The sequence below is a fragment of the Myotis nattereri genome (genome assembly GCF_964212035.1).
Source record: "Myotis nattereri genome assembly, chromosome: 18".
In the NCBI taxonomy this organism is placed as follows: domain Eukaryota; kingdom Metazoa; phylum Chordata; class Mammalia; order Chiroptera; family Vespertilionidae; genus Myotis; species Myotis nattereri.
The window spans coordinates 18,873,572-18,892,545 of NC_138093.1; the positions used below are offsets into that span (position 1 = coordinate 18,873,572).

General features: G+C 38.7%; 1 protein-coding gene across 1 annotated transcript in view; it reads right to left on the bottom strand.

Annotated features, from left to right (window-relative positions):
• Positions 1-15,968, bottom strand: part of RC3H1 (ring finger and CCCH-type domains 1) — a 61,031-nt gene extending 45,063 nt beyond the window's left edge. The window contains exon 1 of the mRNA XM_081111873.1: positions 15,722-15,968. The gene's annotated coding sequence lies outside the window, so the exon portion shown is untranslated. The remainder of the gene's footprint in view (positions 1-15,721) is intronic.
• Positions 15,969-18,974: the final 3,006 nt, after the last annotated feature.

Here is an 18,974-nt window from a genome sequence, read left to right on the forward strand (position 1 = left end):
TACAGTGTACCACTCAATTCAAATCCATGCCTCTGCAAAATATCAAATAACTATTTGTTGTGAGCCTCAAAGGTTTAACTGTGGTTAAAGCAACTGCTAAAGAGCTACTATAAACTTATGACAACATGATATAAAAGAGCTTGGTTTTCTGAAAAAAATCTGTGTGTCAGGCATTATTTTAGGTATTTTCAGATGCTTCTCTTATTTAAAGAGGCCCAGTGCCTGAAATTAGTACACTGGTAGGGTCCCTAGCAGATGCTAGTCAGGGCCTCCCTCCCTTCCCCCTGCCGGCCCTGCCCCCTGGTAGAACTCCCCGACAACTCCCAGTTGAGGGGACAATTTGCATACTATGCTTTTATCATATAGGATCTACCATAAATCTAAATCACAATATAATATGTTAGGTATTTTAGCATTTTCAGTGTTGTTCTATACACAGTACCTTATTAACTGAATGCTCACAACAATGATATAATATCATTATCTCCATTTTAAAGATAAAGGAACTGAAGTACAGCGTGGTCAGTGTGGCTCAGTTGGCTGGAGTGTCGTCCTGTACACTGAAAGGTTGTGGATTCAATTCCTGGTCAGGGTGCATACCTAGTTTGAGGGTTCAGTCCCCAGTCAGGGCACATATGGAAGGCAACCCATTGATGTTCTCTGTCAAAGTGATGTTTTTTTCCTTTCACTCTCTTCCCCTCTCTAAAAGTAATAAGCATACCCTCAGGTAAAGATTAAAAAGAAAAAGAAAAGAAATCAAAGTACATAGAAGTACTCAAAGACTCAAGACTAGTAAGTGGCAGGATTGGGATTCAAACTCAGACAGACCAAACTCCCAAACTGGGACTTTCAAATCCCATAATTTGTGCCACCTTACAGATGAAAGTTAATAGTCACTAAAGTGAGGGAACTTTTAGGGGTGATGGAAATATTCTAAAATTGGATTATGGTGATGGTTGCACAATTCTGTAAATTTACTAAAAATCATTGAACCGTGCACTTAAAATAAGTTAATTTTATAGTATGCAAATTATACTTCAATAAAGCTGCTAAAATAGTCATTAAAGGCTTTTTATAAAAGGTCAGTTTCAAATGTAATAACTTAAAAATATAAAGACACTTCAGATTTGTTCTATGAGCATAGCGATACCACTATTAGTTATATTGCTTTGAGGATTCCATTCACATATTATAAACTGACATTTTAAATGTTTTAAAGCATATTACCATCTCCTCTATTACAGGTTCATCTTGTCTGCTTCTGCTTTAGAGGGCAAAACACAGAAATTAAAATTCATCAAGTATCTACTCTGGGCCAGTCACTCCTCCGAGGCTTTACTAGGCCCATTTTATAGAAAACTGCTGAGCTGCTGCAGCATTAAATAACTTGCCCAAAGCTATAAACTGTGGAACTGAGACTAAAACTCAGCTCTTACATGAATTGAAGCATAAGTTGCTCTGAGAAAGATATTATATCAAACAAAACCTACTGTCTGTAAGAAGGCAATCTTGATCTATTCCCACCCTACCCTATGAGATGAGTTTATCTCATTATTCCTGGCCTTAACTTAATCTACCATTTCTCTGGAACATTTTCATAGCAACCAACATGCAGGGCAACACCAGGAAAAAGTTTAACTATCTTGAAAAATAAAGCTAAAAGCAGGAAATAAAAACAAAAAGAAGAAAAATAAGTGAAGGCTTATTGTAACTATTCAGTGTTATAATTCTCAGAAAAATATAAATTAATTTACAGATAAAATAGTCGGAGATGTTTGAGAAAGAGCAAGGTTTCTCCAGCAATACCCTGTGAAGAAAGACCCGATTGCACAACATCCTAGATATAAATAATTTCATATGCTAATGTTAGTACTAATGGAGAAATACTTGGGACAAGTGTGATGAGAAGGGCTTTTGACTTAGAGGGGGAAAGGCCTGAAAAATAGAACTTGATAAAGAAGGGTTAAGAAAGCTACAAAGGGTTCAATTAGGTCGCTTACTTATCCAGTGTGCAGAGGGACAAAAAGAAACATTTCTACCTCCAACTTAATGACAGACTTAGAAGAAACAGTAAAAAGGATAAACCCATTCCTGGGGAAGCTGCCTGCTCTGAAGCTGACAGTACTCTAAGCCGTGAATAACTGTGTCTCACTTTGTGTCCACAGTCTGAAGCTCCAGGTTTCTATTCTATGTAACAAAGTTACACGTTGTGTGTAAATGTGCTATGCTGAAGAGGAAATCAGCAGTTGATTAAGAGGTGATAGAATGACAAGGCCAGACTCTAAAACATCATCTTTAAGATCCTTTAAGCAGAAAAACCGTCCCCATTATAGCAAAACAGCAAATAATTATTTTCTTCTTTCAGTCTTTGCATTAATACTCTGCGAAGTGGTACATATACTATACTATACTATCAAGTACATAAGTATATCATCATCATTTAGTGGTAATCCAAACATCAAGGACATAACGAGAACTAATAAAATCAAGACAATTTTGGAATACACCAGGCATTTTAATTCATCTGTCATCTGTTAACTGCTTTCAAATTAAATGCAAACTTCTGAAATTGGCTGTTTCCTTTGTAAAAAAATGATGTCTCCTTAACTAAGGTTGTTTGCTAAATCATAAAGATAACTCAGTCCCATACAACAGATTCATGAATAAATTTTGAAAAGTAGGCCAAATATTTTAATGAGACTTTAGTTTTTCAGATCACATCTTGAAATCATCCTCCTGCTACAATAATGGCTCCTTTTTGTAGAGGAAGTTTGCTCCCTGTGTACCCAGAAGTTATTTTGAGACACAATGACAAATCTGATTGGCAAGCAGTCAATAATCATGACTGTAGGGGGAAAAACTCACAATGAAAAGAAAATCTAACTGTGCCTCATAAATTTATATTTCAGATTGTTAAATACTAATCTATAGACTGAGAAATCCAATGAGAATGAGACATTTTAAGGAGTAGAACTAGTATTATTTCTTTAACTTATCCCAGTTTACTATTTCTTTCCCCACCAGCACACTTAAATCCTTGTTTAGAGAAGCTAAAAAACACATTTCTATCTCCCACCTGTCTTATTTAAAATTTTTTTTAAATCATTCAATCCCTGTCTCTGCCTTCTCCTAGACTCTATTCTCTAACCCTCTTACCTCTCAGTTTCCAAACTACACTTTTTCCCAACCACTATTTTGAAATGACTTTAACTGGCATATCAAAAACCTTCTTATGTTCAATAGTCACATTTCAGTCCTTAACTTTCTTCTTTCTATACAGCATTAATAATGTTGACTAGTTGCCCTAGCCCAGGGGTGGGCAAACTTTTTGACTGGAGGGCCACAATGGGTTCTTAAACTGGACCTGAGGGCCGGAACAAAAGCATGGATGGAGTGTTTGTGTGAACTAATATAAATTCAAAGTAAACATCGTTACATAAAAGGGTACGGTCTTTTTTTTTTTTTTAGTTTTATTCATTTCAAATGGGCCGGATCCGGCCAGTGGGCCATAGTTTGCCCACGGCTGCCCTAGCCGGTTTGGCTCAGTGGATAGAGCATCGGCCTTCAGACCAAAGGGTCCCAGTGTTCAATTCCGCTCAAGAGCTAGGGCACTGACGCGTACCTTGGTTGCAGGCTCCTGCAGGAGGTAACCAATCGATGTGCATCAGTATTTCTGTCTTTCTCTCTCTTTCACTCTCTCTAAAAATCAATGGAAAAATATCCTCGGGTGAGGATTTAAAAAAAATTAATGTGACTTTTGAATATAAGAAGGTTTTTGATATGCCAGTTAAAGTCATTTCAAAATAGTGGTTGGGAAAAAGTGTAGTTTGAAAACTGAGAGAATAGAGTCTAGGAGAAGGAAGGGACAGGGATTGAATGATTAAAAAAAAATTACAGCAAATGCTACTCCACTTTGGCTTTTATAATGGCACACTGTCCAAGTACTGCAGGCCACTCCTTATGTGCTGCACTTGAGGGCTTCTCCTTCTCTGCCCATCCTTGGAATATGTGTGGTTCCCTCAGAATTCCTTCCTCACTTCTCTTCTCTACAAAATTTCCTTGAGTGATGTCATCTATTTTTCAGCTTTCAACTATCAACTAGATGCTGATGACTTCCAAATCTATATCTCAAGTTCAGACCTCTCTCCTGAGTGCCACGGCCATATAACCAGTTGGCTACTAGTCATTCATGTTTAACTAGGTCTCAAACCATTTCAACCTAATGAAACCTTTTGTTCTCTAAGTCAATGACTGAGTGACTTAGCTGTTGACAGAAACATTGGGGAATCATCCTTGACTACTTCCTTTTCCTCAAATCTGCCTCCTCAAATAACCAATCACCATGTCCTATTCATTTTATTTCTTCAATGTTTCTTGAAATCCTCCCATCCATTCCCAATACCTTAGTTTAGGTTATCAACATCTCTTACCTGGGTAACTGTGACAGTTTTTTAATTGGTGTCCCTGTTAACAGTATCCCCATCAATCAAAGCTAGGCTATATAACTAGATTGTAAATTCCTTAAAATCAGAGAATATCTTGGGGATTTCCCCTCGCTTGCTTTTTGCTCTATAGTTTTAATATAGAAAAAGTCAGCCAATATACATTAGCAAACCTATCAAGCTGGAGTATTTGTTTTTTCCAAGACAACGTCAATTAAGCTCATGGAAAACTTTAAGGCCTTAGCATCCAGAATAGCACGCACAGCTCAACAAGGATATACATACAAGACTCGAATACCACTATAACGAAACTGGACCTAAAAGACATCCATAGAATACTACATCCAACAACAGCATTTTTTTTTTCAAGTGTATATAGAACACTCTCCAAAACAGGCCATATGCTAGGCCAGGACAGGAACCCAAGAACTGTTTAACCCTACTAGTTTATTTAAAAAACAAACAAACAACAGACTATGGCAACTATTTCTTTTGAAGAGAACTACAGGAATAGTTTACTAGAACACACTGAGAAATACTCAGGGGTCTGAAATAGAAAATGACTCCTAATTTTACATATAATGTATTGAAGTATGGCATACATACAAAAAGATACACAGATAGAGAAGGTTCAGCTCAATGAATTATCACAAAGTACACATACCAACAGACATATTACCAGCACCCTGGCTAGCATAAGGCTCAATAAACCCTTTGTTTTAGAAAAGCATTCACATGAAAGTTTTTGTTTCACAATCCCAACTACAGGATATTCTGGAAAAGGCTAACTATGGAAACAATACAAAGATCAGTGGTTGCTAGGAGTTGGGGCGGAGGAGGGATGAACAGGCAAAGGACAAAGGACTTTTAGGGTAATAAAAATATTCCATGTGATTTATACTATCACGATAGATACATGCCATTACATATTTGTTCAGACCCATAGAATGTACAACACCAAGAGAGAACCCAAATGTAAACCATGAACTTTGTCAATATAGGTTCATCAATTGTTACAAACTGTACCAAATCTGGTGGTGGATGTTGACAATGGGGGAAAAGCCACACATGTGTATAGACAAGGAGTACTGTATATAGGAAATCTCAGTACCTTCTTTTCAATTTTGCTGTGAAACCTAAAATTGCTTTAAAAAATAGTCTTTACAAACAACAACAAAATTAGAAATCAACAACTGAATCTGAAATCTCCCTCAAATATATAGATAGATTTGCTACCCCCATCTTTCCTCTCTGCCTCACCATTTTGTTATGTACCTAAGAAGATTCTTAAAGTTTTACCTTAACATCTGAGTATAATGAATTAATTAATGGCAATCATTAGGGGATTAGGTGCTGCCACTTCAATATTCAATCATGCTTTCATAAGAATATTTCCTTGTTTGGGCTCTGTGATAGTCTAAATTACTCAAATAGATTTAAACAGAATTATTTGCTATTCTAAGAATTTTATTTCAAAAAGTCAACTTAAAAAAAAGAAACAGTGGTAGAAAGAAAATAAATTCGAGGGTCTTTTGTACCCTTATGAGCTGGTTCTCATCCACTGCAGTTCTACATAATAAAATGACATTTCTGAAAAAATTGACTTAGAGCAAATGAGTCAATCCAAAGAACCCATAATTCAATTTTTGCTAAATAAGTGTGGAGTCTTACATTTACTTTTTAAAAGTTTTTAATAAATTTAAAGAGGCTAGACTCAAGCAAAGAGTGACAGTTTTAATCAAAACAGTTCAAAAACTGCTATAATGGAGTAATGTAAAAGTTGACATATAAAATATGGGTTTTAAAAGCAGTAACTATAGGGGAAGTATTTCAAAATGAAGATTAAAATCCAGGGTGTGTTTTTTAAGTATAGAACTTAAATATGGAAGACTACCACTCTTAACAGAATGTCTCCACGAAAATGGACTTTTGAGCAAGCATAACCAGTATGCAGAAAAGGTCAAATCCAGATCATACACAGCATGACTACTTTGAGCAAAAGTAGAGGTACAACCCACCTGAAAACACAGACTAATATGAGGGTCTCCATTTTTCAAACTCTGGAAACTTTAACATGATGAGTTTGGGGAAATACAAGTTCATGTGGCAACCCATTTGGGTTCTACAGATCAAAAAGTAGTTTGAATAGAATCCAAATGTAAAACTAGCACCAACAGAGAATTTCGGATACCAATAACGTTCAGTTAAATTCTATTTATCCTGGCCAAAACCGGTTTGGCTCAGTGGATAGAGCATCGGTCTGTGGACTGAAGGGTCCCAGGTTCGATTCCAGTCAAGGGCATGTACCTTGGTTGCAGGCACATCCCCAGTAGGAGGTGTGCAGGAGGCAGCTGATCGATGCTACTCTCTCATCGATGTTTCTAACTCTCTCTCTCTCTCCCTTCCTCTCTGTAAAAAATCAATAAAATATATTTAAAAAAAAAATTCTATTTATCCTTACCAGCCAATTTGTATTAGTACTGGAAATTAATTTTTTGTTATCTAAAATGGGTCACACTTGGAGGGAAAAAACTTCCATCATAAATTAAAGAAAAAATCCACTAAGTAGGATAAATTTCTTCATTTAAGATTCTTTTTTAAAAAAACATTTTTTTATTGGTTTCAGAGAGGAAGGGAGAGAGAGAAAGAGAGAAATATCAATGATGAGAGAGAATCATTGGCTGGTTGCCTCCTGCAACCAATTGATTGATCCACTACTGGATCAATCCCACAACCCGTGTGCCCCTGGCTGGAATTGAACCTGGGACCTTTCAGTCCCCAGGCTGACGCTCTATCCACTGAGCCAAACCAGCTAGGGCCTTCATTTAAGATTCTAATTGTTTAAAGAACAATATATCACTATTAAATCTATAGCAATAGCCTCTGTACTTTTGATTTGTAAGTAGTATATGTTAAATTACTCAGTATTTAATGAAATAGTCCTCAGTAATCGCTTTCAAACTGATTCTATCTTCAACAGTGATTGTAAAAGCAACCCCAAATAATGGGGATCTTAGGAGAGAACTAGAATAGGAAAATCTAAATTCTAATCTTAGTTATGCCATTTATTAGCTCTGAGATCTATATATATTTGATAAATATTCAAAAGTTTTAGAGCAAAATAAGAAAGAAAAGGATGACTCCAGGTTGGGAACAATGAAGAGTGGAGTAAAAGATGATGCCCTGATAGGAAAATGAGGAAGCCACACTACAAATGGGCAACATTTGGAAAGTCTGGGGCTTTGGGAGAGTAAAGGGTTTTTAATTATTTCAAGGTTAGGTTGCCAGCAGTGTAAGTGACAAAGCATAGAAAATCGTAGGCTTGAGGACAAATTGAGGCCATGTAAATAGGTAAATTCTTTGTGAGAGTGACTATAAATGAAGGACTGAACCTTTGGGGAATAGTTTACAACAGCACTCTTCAACCAAACTTTCTGAGATGATGAAAATGTTCTATATGTTTCCAATATAAAAGCCACAAGCCACATGTGGCCATTGAGCTCTTATAATGTGGCTACTTCAAGTAAGTAACTAAATTTTAAATTTTATTTGACTTTAATTAATTAAAACTTAAATGTATCCATACAATGGAGTATTGTTTAGCAGTAAAAAGAAATGCACTATCATGTCATGAAAACATGGAAGAAGCTTAAATATACATTGTTAAGTGAAAGAAAACAATCTTGCCCATAGAACTATACAACACAAAGAGTGAATCCTAATGTAAACTATGGACTTTGGTTAGAAATAATTTACCAATACTAGTTCACCAATTACAATAACTGCACCACACTAATGTGAGACGTTAACAGAGGTAACTGGGGAAGCTGGCTGTATATGGAAACGTATGCTTTCAGTGCATTTTTTCTATAAATCTAAAACTATTTTTAAAAAATAAAATCTATAAAATTTTTTAAAAATAAGTAGCCACATGTAGACAGTGGCTGATATCGAATAGCACAGGTCTATATTAATAAGACTGGTGTGGGAAGAAAACCAGAATAGTATTTTATTTTTGATAAAATACACACACAGTTAATGCTAAACTGTACAAAGTTTATATGTAGCTTTAATATTAACATTTTACAGCAGAACTTTTTTCAAATATTCTAGGTATCTTCCTAAAATGATTTTTGGTCAAACAGATTTAAGGACGAAAATAACATTTATTGACTGGGTACTAGATGTCAGGTAGTATACTAAAGACATATGTTATCTCATTTAAATTTCAAAACAATCTTTAAAGGAAGGTATTACCCTTTCTGTTTTTAGAGATGATGAATCATAATGCTTAAATGATAAAAGATGAAAACCTAGCTACATATGACTCCAAAGTCTATGTTCTAATATACTTTGTACATATTTTTGATTCCCAAAATTACAAACATTTTCCCACAATAAATTTATTATCAGGAACTCTTAAAAATCTGGAGTCATCTTTTTCTTTCTTATTCTTCTCTAAACCTTTTGAATAAGTTATATAGCACAACACAATAATTAACCATACACTATAGGCATAGTACTCATCAGAGTCTAATGAGGTACTATGCCTACATCAAATGGCCCCAAGCTAACCTGGTTTTTTCCTGTCACCCTCCTTGCATCTTTTAATCTGCTATGGGATTAGAAAAGAGACAATCAAATTTCTTAGAATTACCTACAAAGCAAGAGATTTTCTAAGCCAATACTTTAATCAGATGATTTAGTTAATTAATTTTGTGACAGTTAAAGGTCTGTTATCAACTTATTTTAAACTGGAACCTGGATAGATAAAATACTGTTCTATAATAAAGTTAAAAATATAACAATCCGGTTTCATTCACAAATCTTCTACTAAATCATATTTTCAAGCACAGATCTTTAAACATCACCCACTTAAAGATGTTATTTTTTTGGGGGCTGGGGAGGGAAACATCTGAAATACTTTCGAAAAAGATAAATTTTTAAAAAGACGTTATTTTTATGATTACATATAGTACACTAGCTTTCCAATAAATGTTACTATAAAAATTAATGAGTTATATGTAAAAACACAAATTATTATAAAGAATTGATATTTTCCCGAAAAAAGTCACTATTTAAAAAATGCAGAAATTTTACTGCATTGAGTCCTAGTCTTATGTAATTCTTTTTAATCACTTCTTAAGTTGTTCTTAGAATTAACTTTATTAATTACATAACTTTTCCCTAGAAGGGGGAAGGTTAGTATCAAAATTTAAATTCTTTCCTTTTTAAAAAAAATATTTTTATTAATTTCAGAGAGGAAGGGAGAGGAAGAGGGAGAGATAGAGATAGACAGAAACATCAATGAGCGAAAATCATTGATCAGCCCCCTACTGGGGAGGCAAGCCCACAACCTGGGCATGTGCCCTGACCTCCTGGTTCATAGGTCAACACTCAACCATTGGAACCACCCTGGTCAGGCTAAATTCTTCTTTTCCACTTAGACCTCTTGTAACCTATTACAAATCTTTACTAATAACATGAAATCTGTATTTCACTTCTCACCATACATTTTAAGATTTCAATAAACTAGGAAAGTACCATTCTGAATTTAAGATAAGGATAAAAGAATATTTTCAAAGCCCAAAATTGAAACTTTGAACTTAGTAGCAATGTTAAATTTACAGAAGTCCAAATTTATTATGTTATTCTAAAAAGAAAAAAAACCTAGTTGTTTTCTCCCTCAATCAACCAACTAAAACAATCCAAAAAAGCTAAAAAATCAATCGCGTCTGTAACAGTGTCTATGTTTCTGGAATGAGTCACATATAAAGGTTTCTAAGATTTATTCAACAAGGGATAAAAGCAGAGTTCAGGAAAATCTAAATATCCTAAAACATGGCTGAATAAAATAGTCACAAAGTTAGATTTATAAGGGTAGGATCAAAGGTTATCAATCTAACAATGATTTCCCAATATAATCTCAAATAAGTCTGTTAATATTCAAAGTTGTTGTATACATTAAGAAAACCAAAAGGCAAACAATTCGCAGATAACGGACAATAAATCGCTCACATGTGTAATGTAACATCGAAATTTAGTTAAGTCTCACAACCTAATGAAGAAATACAAATGAGTCTGAGTTTGAGTGTAACTCCTTCAGAATGATCAAAACTAAAAGTGCAAATTGCTGTGACTTCCAACTTCTCTTCCATAAAAAGTACCTGGCAACAGCCTACTACTGTACTTGGAAAAGCATGAAAAGAATGAGTGGGTTTTAATTTTTAACAATCATATTCCAAGATTTTTTCTGCAATTTCAATGATACATGGTACTCTCCCTCGATTTTGGCTCAAAATAATGTTCTTTTAAATCCAAAGAGACAGAAAATAGAATGGTGGTAGCCAGAGACGGGAGGAAGGGGATTGAGAATAACCACTTAACAAGTATAGCATTTCCTTTTGGGGTGATAAAAATGTTATGGAATTAGAGGTGGTAGTTGCAAAACATTGTGAATGTACTGCCACTGTACTGTTTACTTTAATTTTTTAGTTGATTTCAGAGAGAGGAAGCGAGAGATAGAAACATTGATGAGAGAGAAACACCAATCCGCTGCCTCCTTCCTGAAGGCTTCCTACTGGGGATAGAGCAGTGATGGTGAACCTTTGAGCTCGGCGTGCCAGCATTTTGAAAAACCCTAACTTAACTCTGGTGCCGTGTCACATATAGAATTTTTTTTTATATTTGCAACCATAGTAAAACAAAGACTTATATTTTTGATATTTATTTTATATATTTAAATGCCATTTAACAAAGAAAAATCAACCAAAAACATGAGTTCGCGTATCATAGGTTCGCCATCACTGGGACAGAGCCTGCAACCTGGGCATGTGCCCTGACCGAGACTTGAACCTGCGGCCTCTGGGTGCATGGGGTCAACACTCAACCCTCTGAGACACACCGGCAGGGCTGTACTGCTTACTTTAAATCGTTAATTTTATGTTGTGTGAATTAAACCTCAATAGAACATTTATGTTAAGATATATAAAATTGAACCCTTTAGAATTCTCTTCAAAACATTGCTACCATGGTCAAATGCTATTTAGATCTTGGAGGTTTTTAGCTAAAATGCATTACAAGTTAAATTATTACCATATTTTCTCAGAAACAGTGAGGAGTGGGGTGACATCAGGACTAAAATGCTTGATAAATGTCAAAAGAAAATTGCTGACATATATTTGTAAATAATCTCAAAGAAAGATATAAATTAATCTTAGAATATTTATTCCTCTGTGACAGAATGCAATTTCTGTCAGCTTAACTGCACATGTAAGGTGAACTCAAAATTTTTACTATAATTCCTTTCCTGAACTTCAACCAATCAGGAAAACATGTGCACTTATCAGAAGTCTCTAATATTATATGAAAAGCAAACAGGCATAAGCATGACCAATATGGATATAAATAAAGATGCTAGAGCTAACTAAGCATTTAGACCTGCTAGAGCTACCTGTCCTATGTAAATGCAGGGCAACATTACATTTCAGATTAGTAAACTTCACACTTGAAAATGTATAGAAAATGTAAGAAACTTTGGAGAAAAATCCCTTTGCACCTGACAAATTAATCTTATAACCTCTAAGGCTAGTCCAAATCCAGACTAGACTCCAGGATTAAACAAAAGAGGAGATCTTAAAGAGGACCCTGCAGAACAGGCTGATTTCGAAATCTGTGACTATTTTGATGCAGGTCAGTCTGAGAATTTAAATCCATTGGAATCCAACCCAAAAAAATACCTGAACTCCTGAGCACTGACAGGGCCAAAGCGAAACCAGGTCAGTATACCCTGCCAAGGAACAGCTTGCTCCGAGGTGTCCACCAAACAAGGATCATTTATCAGTTTATTCTTCACTTTGTTGGATGCCAAGCACTTGCAAGATATAATCAAGTGTAGACTGATTAGACCCCATCAAACTCCATTTCAAGCCCTAAGATTTAGAGGTTTAAAAAATAAATGCTGCAGAATTCTAAATGGTCTATGGCTTTTAAAAAATGAAGAATTTCAAATGTTGGCTGACCCAACATTAAACAACATTGAACGTTACTAAAGTTATTTTTGAATTTTCATAAACTATTTCAAAGGCACACCTTAGTTATTGCTTACATAACAAATTAAAGCCATGACACAATTATAGCAATTCCACAGATCTGTTCTATGTAAATGGTATGAGTTTCTATATCTAAAGCATTTAGACCTATTAAAAGCAAATATAAATGTGCCTTTTGTAATTCACATGAATATATACTTTCTCAAACTTATAAGTAAATACTTGGCAGGATACAAATAATGATAATAGAAAGGATATCTGGGCTAAAGGCAAATACAGTAGTACAAGACATAGCTGGTGGTCAAAACAAGATTCTTCAAAGTTTAACCTTGAGATATATGGTAGCCATAGTAAAGCCTCTAATTTGTGTCACAGGACCAGCGTTTGAGTAACTTTTTAACTATTAATTATGTGGCCTTTTTGCTAGTTACTTAGCTTCTCCTAGCCTTAGATTCTTCATATGTAAATTGAGAATATTACAGCCTAAGTAGGAGAATTAAATGAGAATGTTTTTATTCATTCAACAAATATGCTTTGAAAAACTGTAATTTTCTATACAAAAAAACCCCACAAACCCAAACATGTTTTCAAATGAATCGAACATATATTGACTTTCAATATTACCAAGAAAATACATATCTGATTCTTAAGCTATGGTCCCAAAATTTTTTAGAAGAAAATTCTTTTTAAAAAAAATATATTTTATTGATTTTTTACAGAGAGGAAGGGAGAGGGAGGGAGAGAGAAACATCAATTCAGCTGCCTCTTGCAAGCCCCCTACTGGGGATGTGCCCGCAACCCGGGTACATGCCCTTGACTGGAATCGAACCTGGAACCCTTCAGTCCCCAGGCCGACCCTCTATCCGCTGAGCCAAACCGGTCAGGGCTAAAAGAAAATTCTTAACTATTACTTGAGAAATTCTGAATTGAAGTAATCAGAATAAACATTGAAAATGAAGATATGACAGCTGAGGGATCATATCATAAAAAAGTTTTGACATAAATAAAAACTTAATTCTCTAAAGACACTTTTCAATGTTAAACAGAGATTCAACCCAGAAATTAATTGTTGGATCAACATCCAATTTCAAACACAATACCTTAACACTTAAAAACTTTGTTTTCAGAAAAATGACATTAGGTATGAGGCAAATTAGTCCTTCAACAACAACATGATGAGATTTTTTCATAACAAAGCACAACTACTTACAATGTGCAAAGCTCTTAAGTTACTAAAATTGTTGTAATAGGTTTAGCAGCACAGAAAAATGTAAGAATCACTGAAACATACTTTCCTTGTATCGTGTACTGACCTATCAAAATTCAGCATAAAAAAAAAAAAATCATGGATTTGAGCACTTAAAAGTGTCCTTTCTAAAACTTATTCTCAGGAAATTCACATTAGCAAGAGCTATGTGAAAGTTGTTCTTTCCCCATCACTTAAAAAGTAAAAAAAATCCACAAGTTACTTATGCTACACATAAAATGAAAGTCATTCATATTCACCCACTATACTTCAATCCCAAACAAGACAGTTCAACCTCCAGGTTTATCCAATTGCTAGTCTATTTACTGTCAACTCTTAGACAAGAACTAAGGGCTGACTAGTAAGGGCAGCTCATTAAACTTCATATACAGTAACCTGAAAATGCTTTGAATTATAACAGACATGGACAACAATTCTAATTAGCAATTTACCCTAAAGACATTACCAAGAAAATGCAAATCTGATTCTTGGGCTATGGTCCCAAAACTTCTTAGGACGATACTAACTGGCATGTTCGCTGCACAGATCAACCTTCCTTTTACAAATACCAACTAGATGAACCACACAATTTAGTCTTAAAGAGTGGAAAGCAATCTTCTTAGATGCATTGCAAACAACTTTAATATAATCATGTCTGCACACCCAGGTAGAAAATGTAATAGAAATAACCTGAATCATTTGCCCCCCTCACTTGGAAATGGATGTGGTAGGTGCCTTTAAAAATTAAGTTTAAGAGAGGTAGCAGTTACCTGTGGAAGTCTCAGACACCACTACCATGGGACAAATATAACGAATACCTGTTTCTTGATAAGCTTAAACAGCAAAACAGAACAGTTGTTTCCAGTTTTTGAAAAATTACAATAACGTTTTTGGAATCTTATAAAATATGCTTTAGAAACCAAACGTCAAGCTCAGAGGAAAGGGTTGGTCTTGAATAATTTTAGGAGTTACTGAAAGACAAAATTAGAACATGAGACAGGACACAAGAAGTTCTAGCCTGCGGACCAACCACTCTGCCTCCTGAAGGAAGGCGTGCTCGCTCCATCGGGTCCATTTCACGCCAGTGGCTGTTGCTTCTGAGGCGGCACATTAATAATGCACAACGGTTCGGTTCGTGCGAAGAAAAGTTCTTTCTATTCAAACATTACAATTCGTCTTTGCGTCGCCGGCAAGCGGCTTTGTTTCCAGCGTCAGGGACTATTCTGGGACGTCAAGAGTTTCATCCCGAGCGCTCCCAAAGCGCCCCGTTCCACTCGCACCGGGACGTGGGCGTCGCCGATGTTTAGCGATAACTGATCCCTGGAGATGCGTAAAGGGGAGCGCCGGGCTCCAGACCTCCATCCCTGTCCATCCTGCCAGCTAACCATCACCTTCCACCGTGCACACTTTTTGGTGCTGCACTTACATTTTTTAAAAAAGACACCTGCATCTACGATTTCCCTCTCTCGCCACCAGGAAGAAAGACGACTATCTGGATCGATCTCTAGGGAAAGAGACGCTGTAAACCCCCCTGGGCCGGGGAAGGGAGCAGATCCGAGGAGCAGGGAGGCAGAGGCGGCGCCTGTTTACAGACGCCTTCACCTCCCCCACCCCGCAGACTGGGGGGGTCCAGCAGCGTTTCCCGGGCGCTGTCCCCTCCCAGACCGGCCTCGCAGTCTCGGAGCAGCTGGGCAGCCGGCTGGCCCCCTCCCTCCCTCACTCCGGCCGCAGCCTCGCTCGCCCTCCCCAGGTCCCGAGCAGCGTCCGCACCTCCCACGGCCTACCCGCCCCGCAGGCCCTCCAGGCGGCTGGCCGAGGCCTAGAGGCCGCTGGCCACGAACTAGTCCCCGGCCGCCGGCGGGGCCCGAGGCCGGCCGGGCGGGCGGACGCGGCCCAGGAGCAGAGGACGGGCGGGGACAAACCCTTCCTCGCCGCCGCTGCCCATTGTTCCCGACCGAGCCCGGGCCGCCGCCGCCGCTCACCGCGCTGGTCCGAGCAGAAGCTCCTCTCAGCTCCGAGTCCCGGCGGCCGTCGCCACCGCCGCGGCAGCCACCGCCGCCGCCGCCGCCGCCGCCGCCACCGTCGACTCCGACTCTGTCCCAGGCCTCCGGGCCCCGGCCGCCGCCACCGCCAGTGCCGCCTGCGGCCCCCCACCTGCTGCTGCGGAGGCCGCTTGGGCAGCAGGGGCCATCTTGTTGGTCGGCCTCCTCTTCCTCCTCCTCCTTCTCCTCCTCCTCCTCCGCCCGGTCGCTCTAGTCTTCGTCCCCTTCCTCTTCCTCGGGCTCCCGCGCCCGCCCCGGAGACTGGGCGGGGACCAGGGCGAGGCCCCACCTTCCGGGGCGTGGCCAGCGGAGGGCGTGGCCGACGGAGGGCGGGGGTAGCGAAGGGCGGAGTCGGCAGAGGCGGGGCGGGCGCGGGAGGGTCGCTCTGAGTCACCGTCCGCCGACGCCACGCCCGACGGGGAGGCGGGCGACGCGCACCGCCCGGAGCCCGAGCGCACCGCGCCGGAGCGGAAGAATTGGTCCCGGGTCCGCCCGGCCCGGCCCCCAGCGCCTCCGCGCCCAGCCAGCAGGTGGCCCGACGGCGAAGGTGAATTGGAAAATTCCCGACGTTGCCCTCTCGTCCGGCACTACCTCTACCCGCGTGGCTTTCGCAGCCCTTGTCCCTCCATTCTTGTTGCTTTGCCACGGGTCGCCTCACCCGCCCCAGAAGCATTTGTTCTCACTTCATTTTACCCAGATTCTCTATCACAACAGCTTTGCCCCAGCCACCGCTCGCAAGAGTCCCCAAAGAGTTCGGCCTCGCAACGGGGCGAAGCGGCCCAAAGGCCTGCACACTTGCTGCCCCAGAAGGTGTCCCCAGGCCCCTGGGAAGAGAAGAGCTCTCTGGGGAAGGGGGGGGGGCGGGGGGGCGGGCGGCAAGGGGCACAGAGCGGGGACAGGAAAAGATTCGGCCCCTGGAATGGCTCCCGGACCTGAGAGCCAACCTCGAGATGGCTGAAAGTTTCTTCTCCCTTATGGAGAAGGAGCCATGCTGCTTCGGGGTAATGGGAGACCCCTGCAAGGCCATTCAGTTTAGCCAGGTCCTAGCTTTTAAGAAGTGAGAGAAATGGAATGCTTTTCATACGATGCAGATCTAATTTCAAAATAAATGGTTTTATTAGAATAGAGAAGCGAGATCGTCCTCAAATAAGCACCCAGTTAATAGTCCTCTGCACTGTCATCCCCATTTCTGTGTTGTGTGTGTGTGTGTGTTTGCCCCAGATCTTGGCTAAGAGCGCAGAGATGTTGCTTTCCCATCCTTTCTTCACTGCCTGCATCACCAATACCAAGGAAAGTGCTGTGCTATATTTAGAGACGCTTCTGCCCTTAAGGTGATAAAATCCAGTCACTATGACAGATAGTGTTTTTATATTTTCTGTAAATAGTACATCACACACCTTCCTTAACTCTGAGCAGGGGAGAGTTCTTTTTAATTGCTACCACCCTCCTGCTACTGGGATTTCAGCTTCTTTTTAGAAGCCCCACTGATGTTTTCCTATTGATTGGAAATAACTGCCTTTGAAGTGAACTAAATCTGTAACCTTGTCTTCAACCTACTAATTAGTAGCCCCAGTCCTACAAAGAGCAAATTTCCAGCTACCACAGAGGGATTAGGCTAGCGTGTGCTAACCTAAAGGCTATCTCCCACCTCAAACAGCCAGGCCTCAGTCCCCTGCTAGGAAAAACATTAATCTGCCCCTGCTTTTCCTCCTCCTCTCTTCTTTTCACTACTAGGGAACCTTCCACAACAGAAGGTTTGAGCGGCTGTTGCTAGGCAAACATGCCAACTTAATTTGTTTAGGGGAAGCCAGTAACTTCCATTACAACCAAGCAACCTATTAATTCTTTGACCTATTAATAGTTGTACCTAGGTTGGTAAAGCCCCTTCAAGGTTCCCTTTTAAAAAATAGAATTTTTAACTTAAATGTATTTCACCAATATTTCAGTTAAAAATAAGTTTAAAATGAAGGGGCTCCCCCAAAATTCATTTTAGTGGTATAATTAAACATTTGGCAGAAAAAGGGGAAGAGCAGCTTTGAAGTGTTTACAATAAAAACTAATCTATAAGAAGTCATTTTTATGCTTTAAATTCCCTGATTAGGCTAAACATTTAAGATATAGAGAATGATTTCTCCCTTCAGATTGAGCCTATTTACTAGTAGAATAAAGATAATATGGTTATGCAGTGAGGAAGAAAAAAAAGGATTTTATTCCCAAATTAACTCTGTAAGGATTTTAGCTAGTGAATTAAGCTCCTTTTTCCTGATTTTACTGTTTAAAAGTTTTTGCTATGTTATTGTTATGTAATAGTAACATTTTTCAGGGGGTTGAGACTTAATACAAATAAGATTAAATCTGATATTATGTTGAAATTTAAATTATATATATTTAATCTTCTAAACTCCTAAAATTGTTTTAATCCAGTGAAATTTTTATTAATACAATGAAACTGTGTTTGAGAAGTACCTTGAGCTAAGATAACAGATTAAGAATGAATTACTAGCCCTAGCTGGCTTGGCTCAGTGGATAGAGTGTGAGCCTGTGGACTAAAGGGTCCCAGGTTCGATTCCAGTCAAGGGCACATACCCGGGCTGCAGGCTCGGGCCCCAATAGAGGGCATGCAGGAGGCAGCCAATCAATGATTCGCTCTCATCACTGATGTTTCTATCTCTGTCCCTTTCCCTTCCTCTCTGAAATCAAAAATAATTTTTAAAAAAAGAATGAATTACTAAAGACAAACAGGTTAAAAGTTTTATATTATTTGTACAGACAGTCCTTTTGTGGTTATGTTGCCAGCTCCCATTTATTTATTTAAAAAAAAGTTCTGTCATTTTGATGTATGTACATATGTGCTTTATGTTTTTTATTATTTACCACAAGTGAAGGTCAGGAATTGTTATCTTTCTTTTAATTTTTTTTTACTGTTTCACTTCATTACTACTGTGTATGTGCTCCATGTGAGTGACGTAGGTGCTTATGTAGGTGGGTTACGGTGAAAATCGCATTACGTCGCACCATAGGAATGGGTCTCTGAGTAATCTGAGGATCTACTGTACTCAGAAATCACTATTTTGTAGCTTTAACACAATTTAAATAATTTAGTTTTATTTTATATTTTCTAATTTAACTAGAGACCCGGTGCATGAAAATTCACCGGCCTGCCCCCTCTCACAGTCCGGGAGCCCTCAGGGGC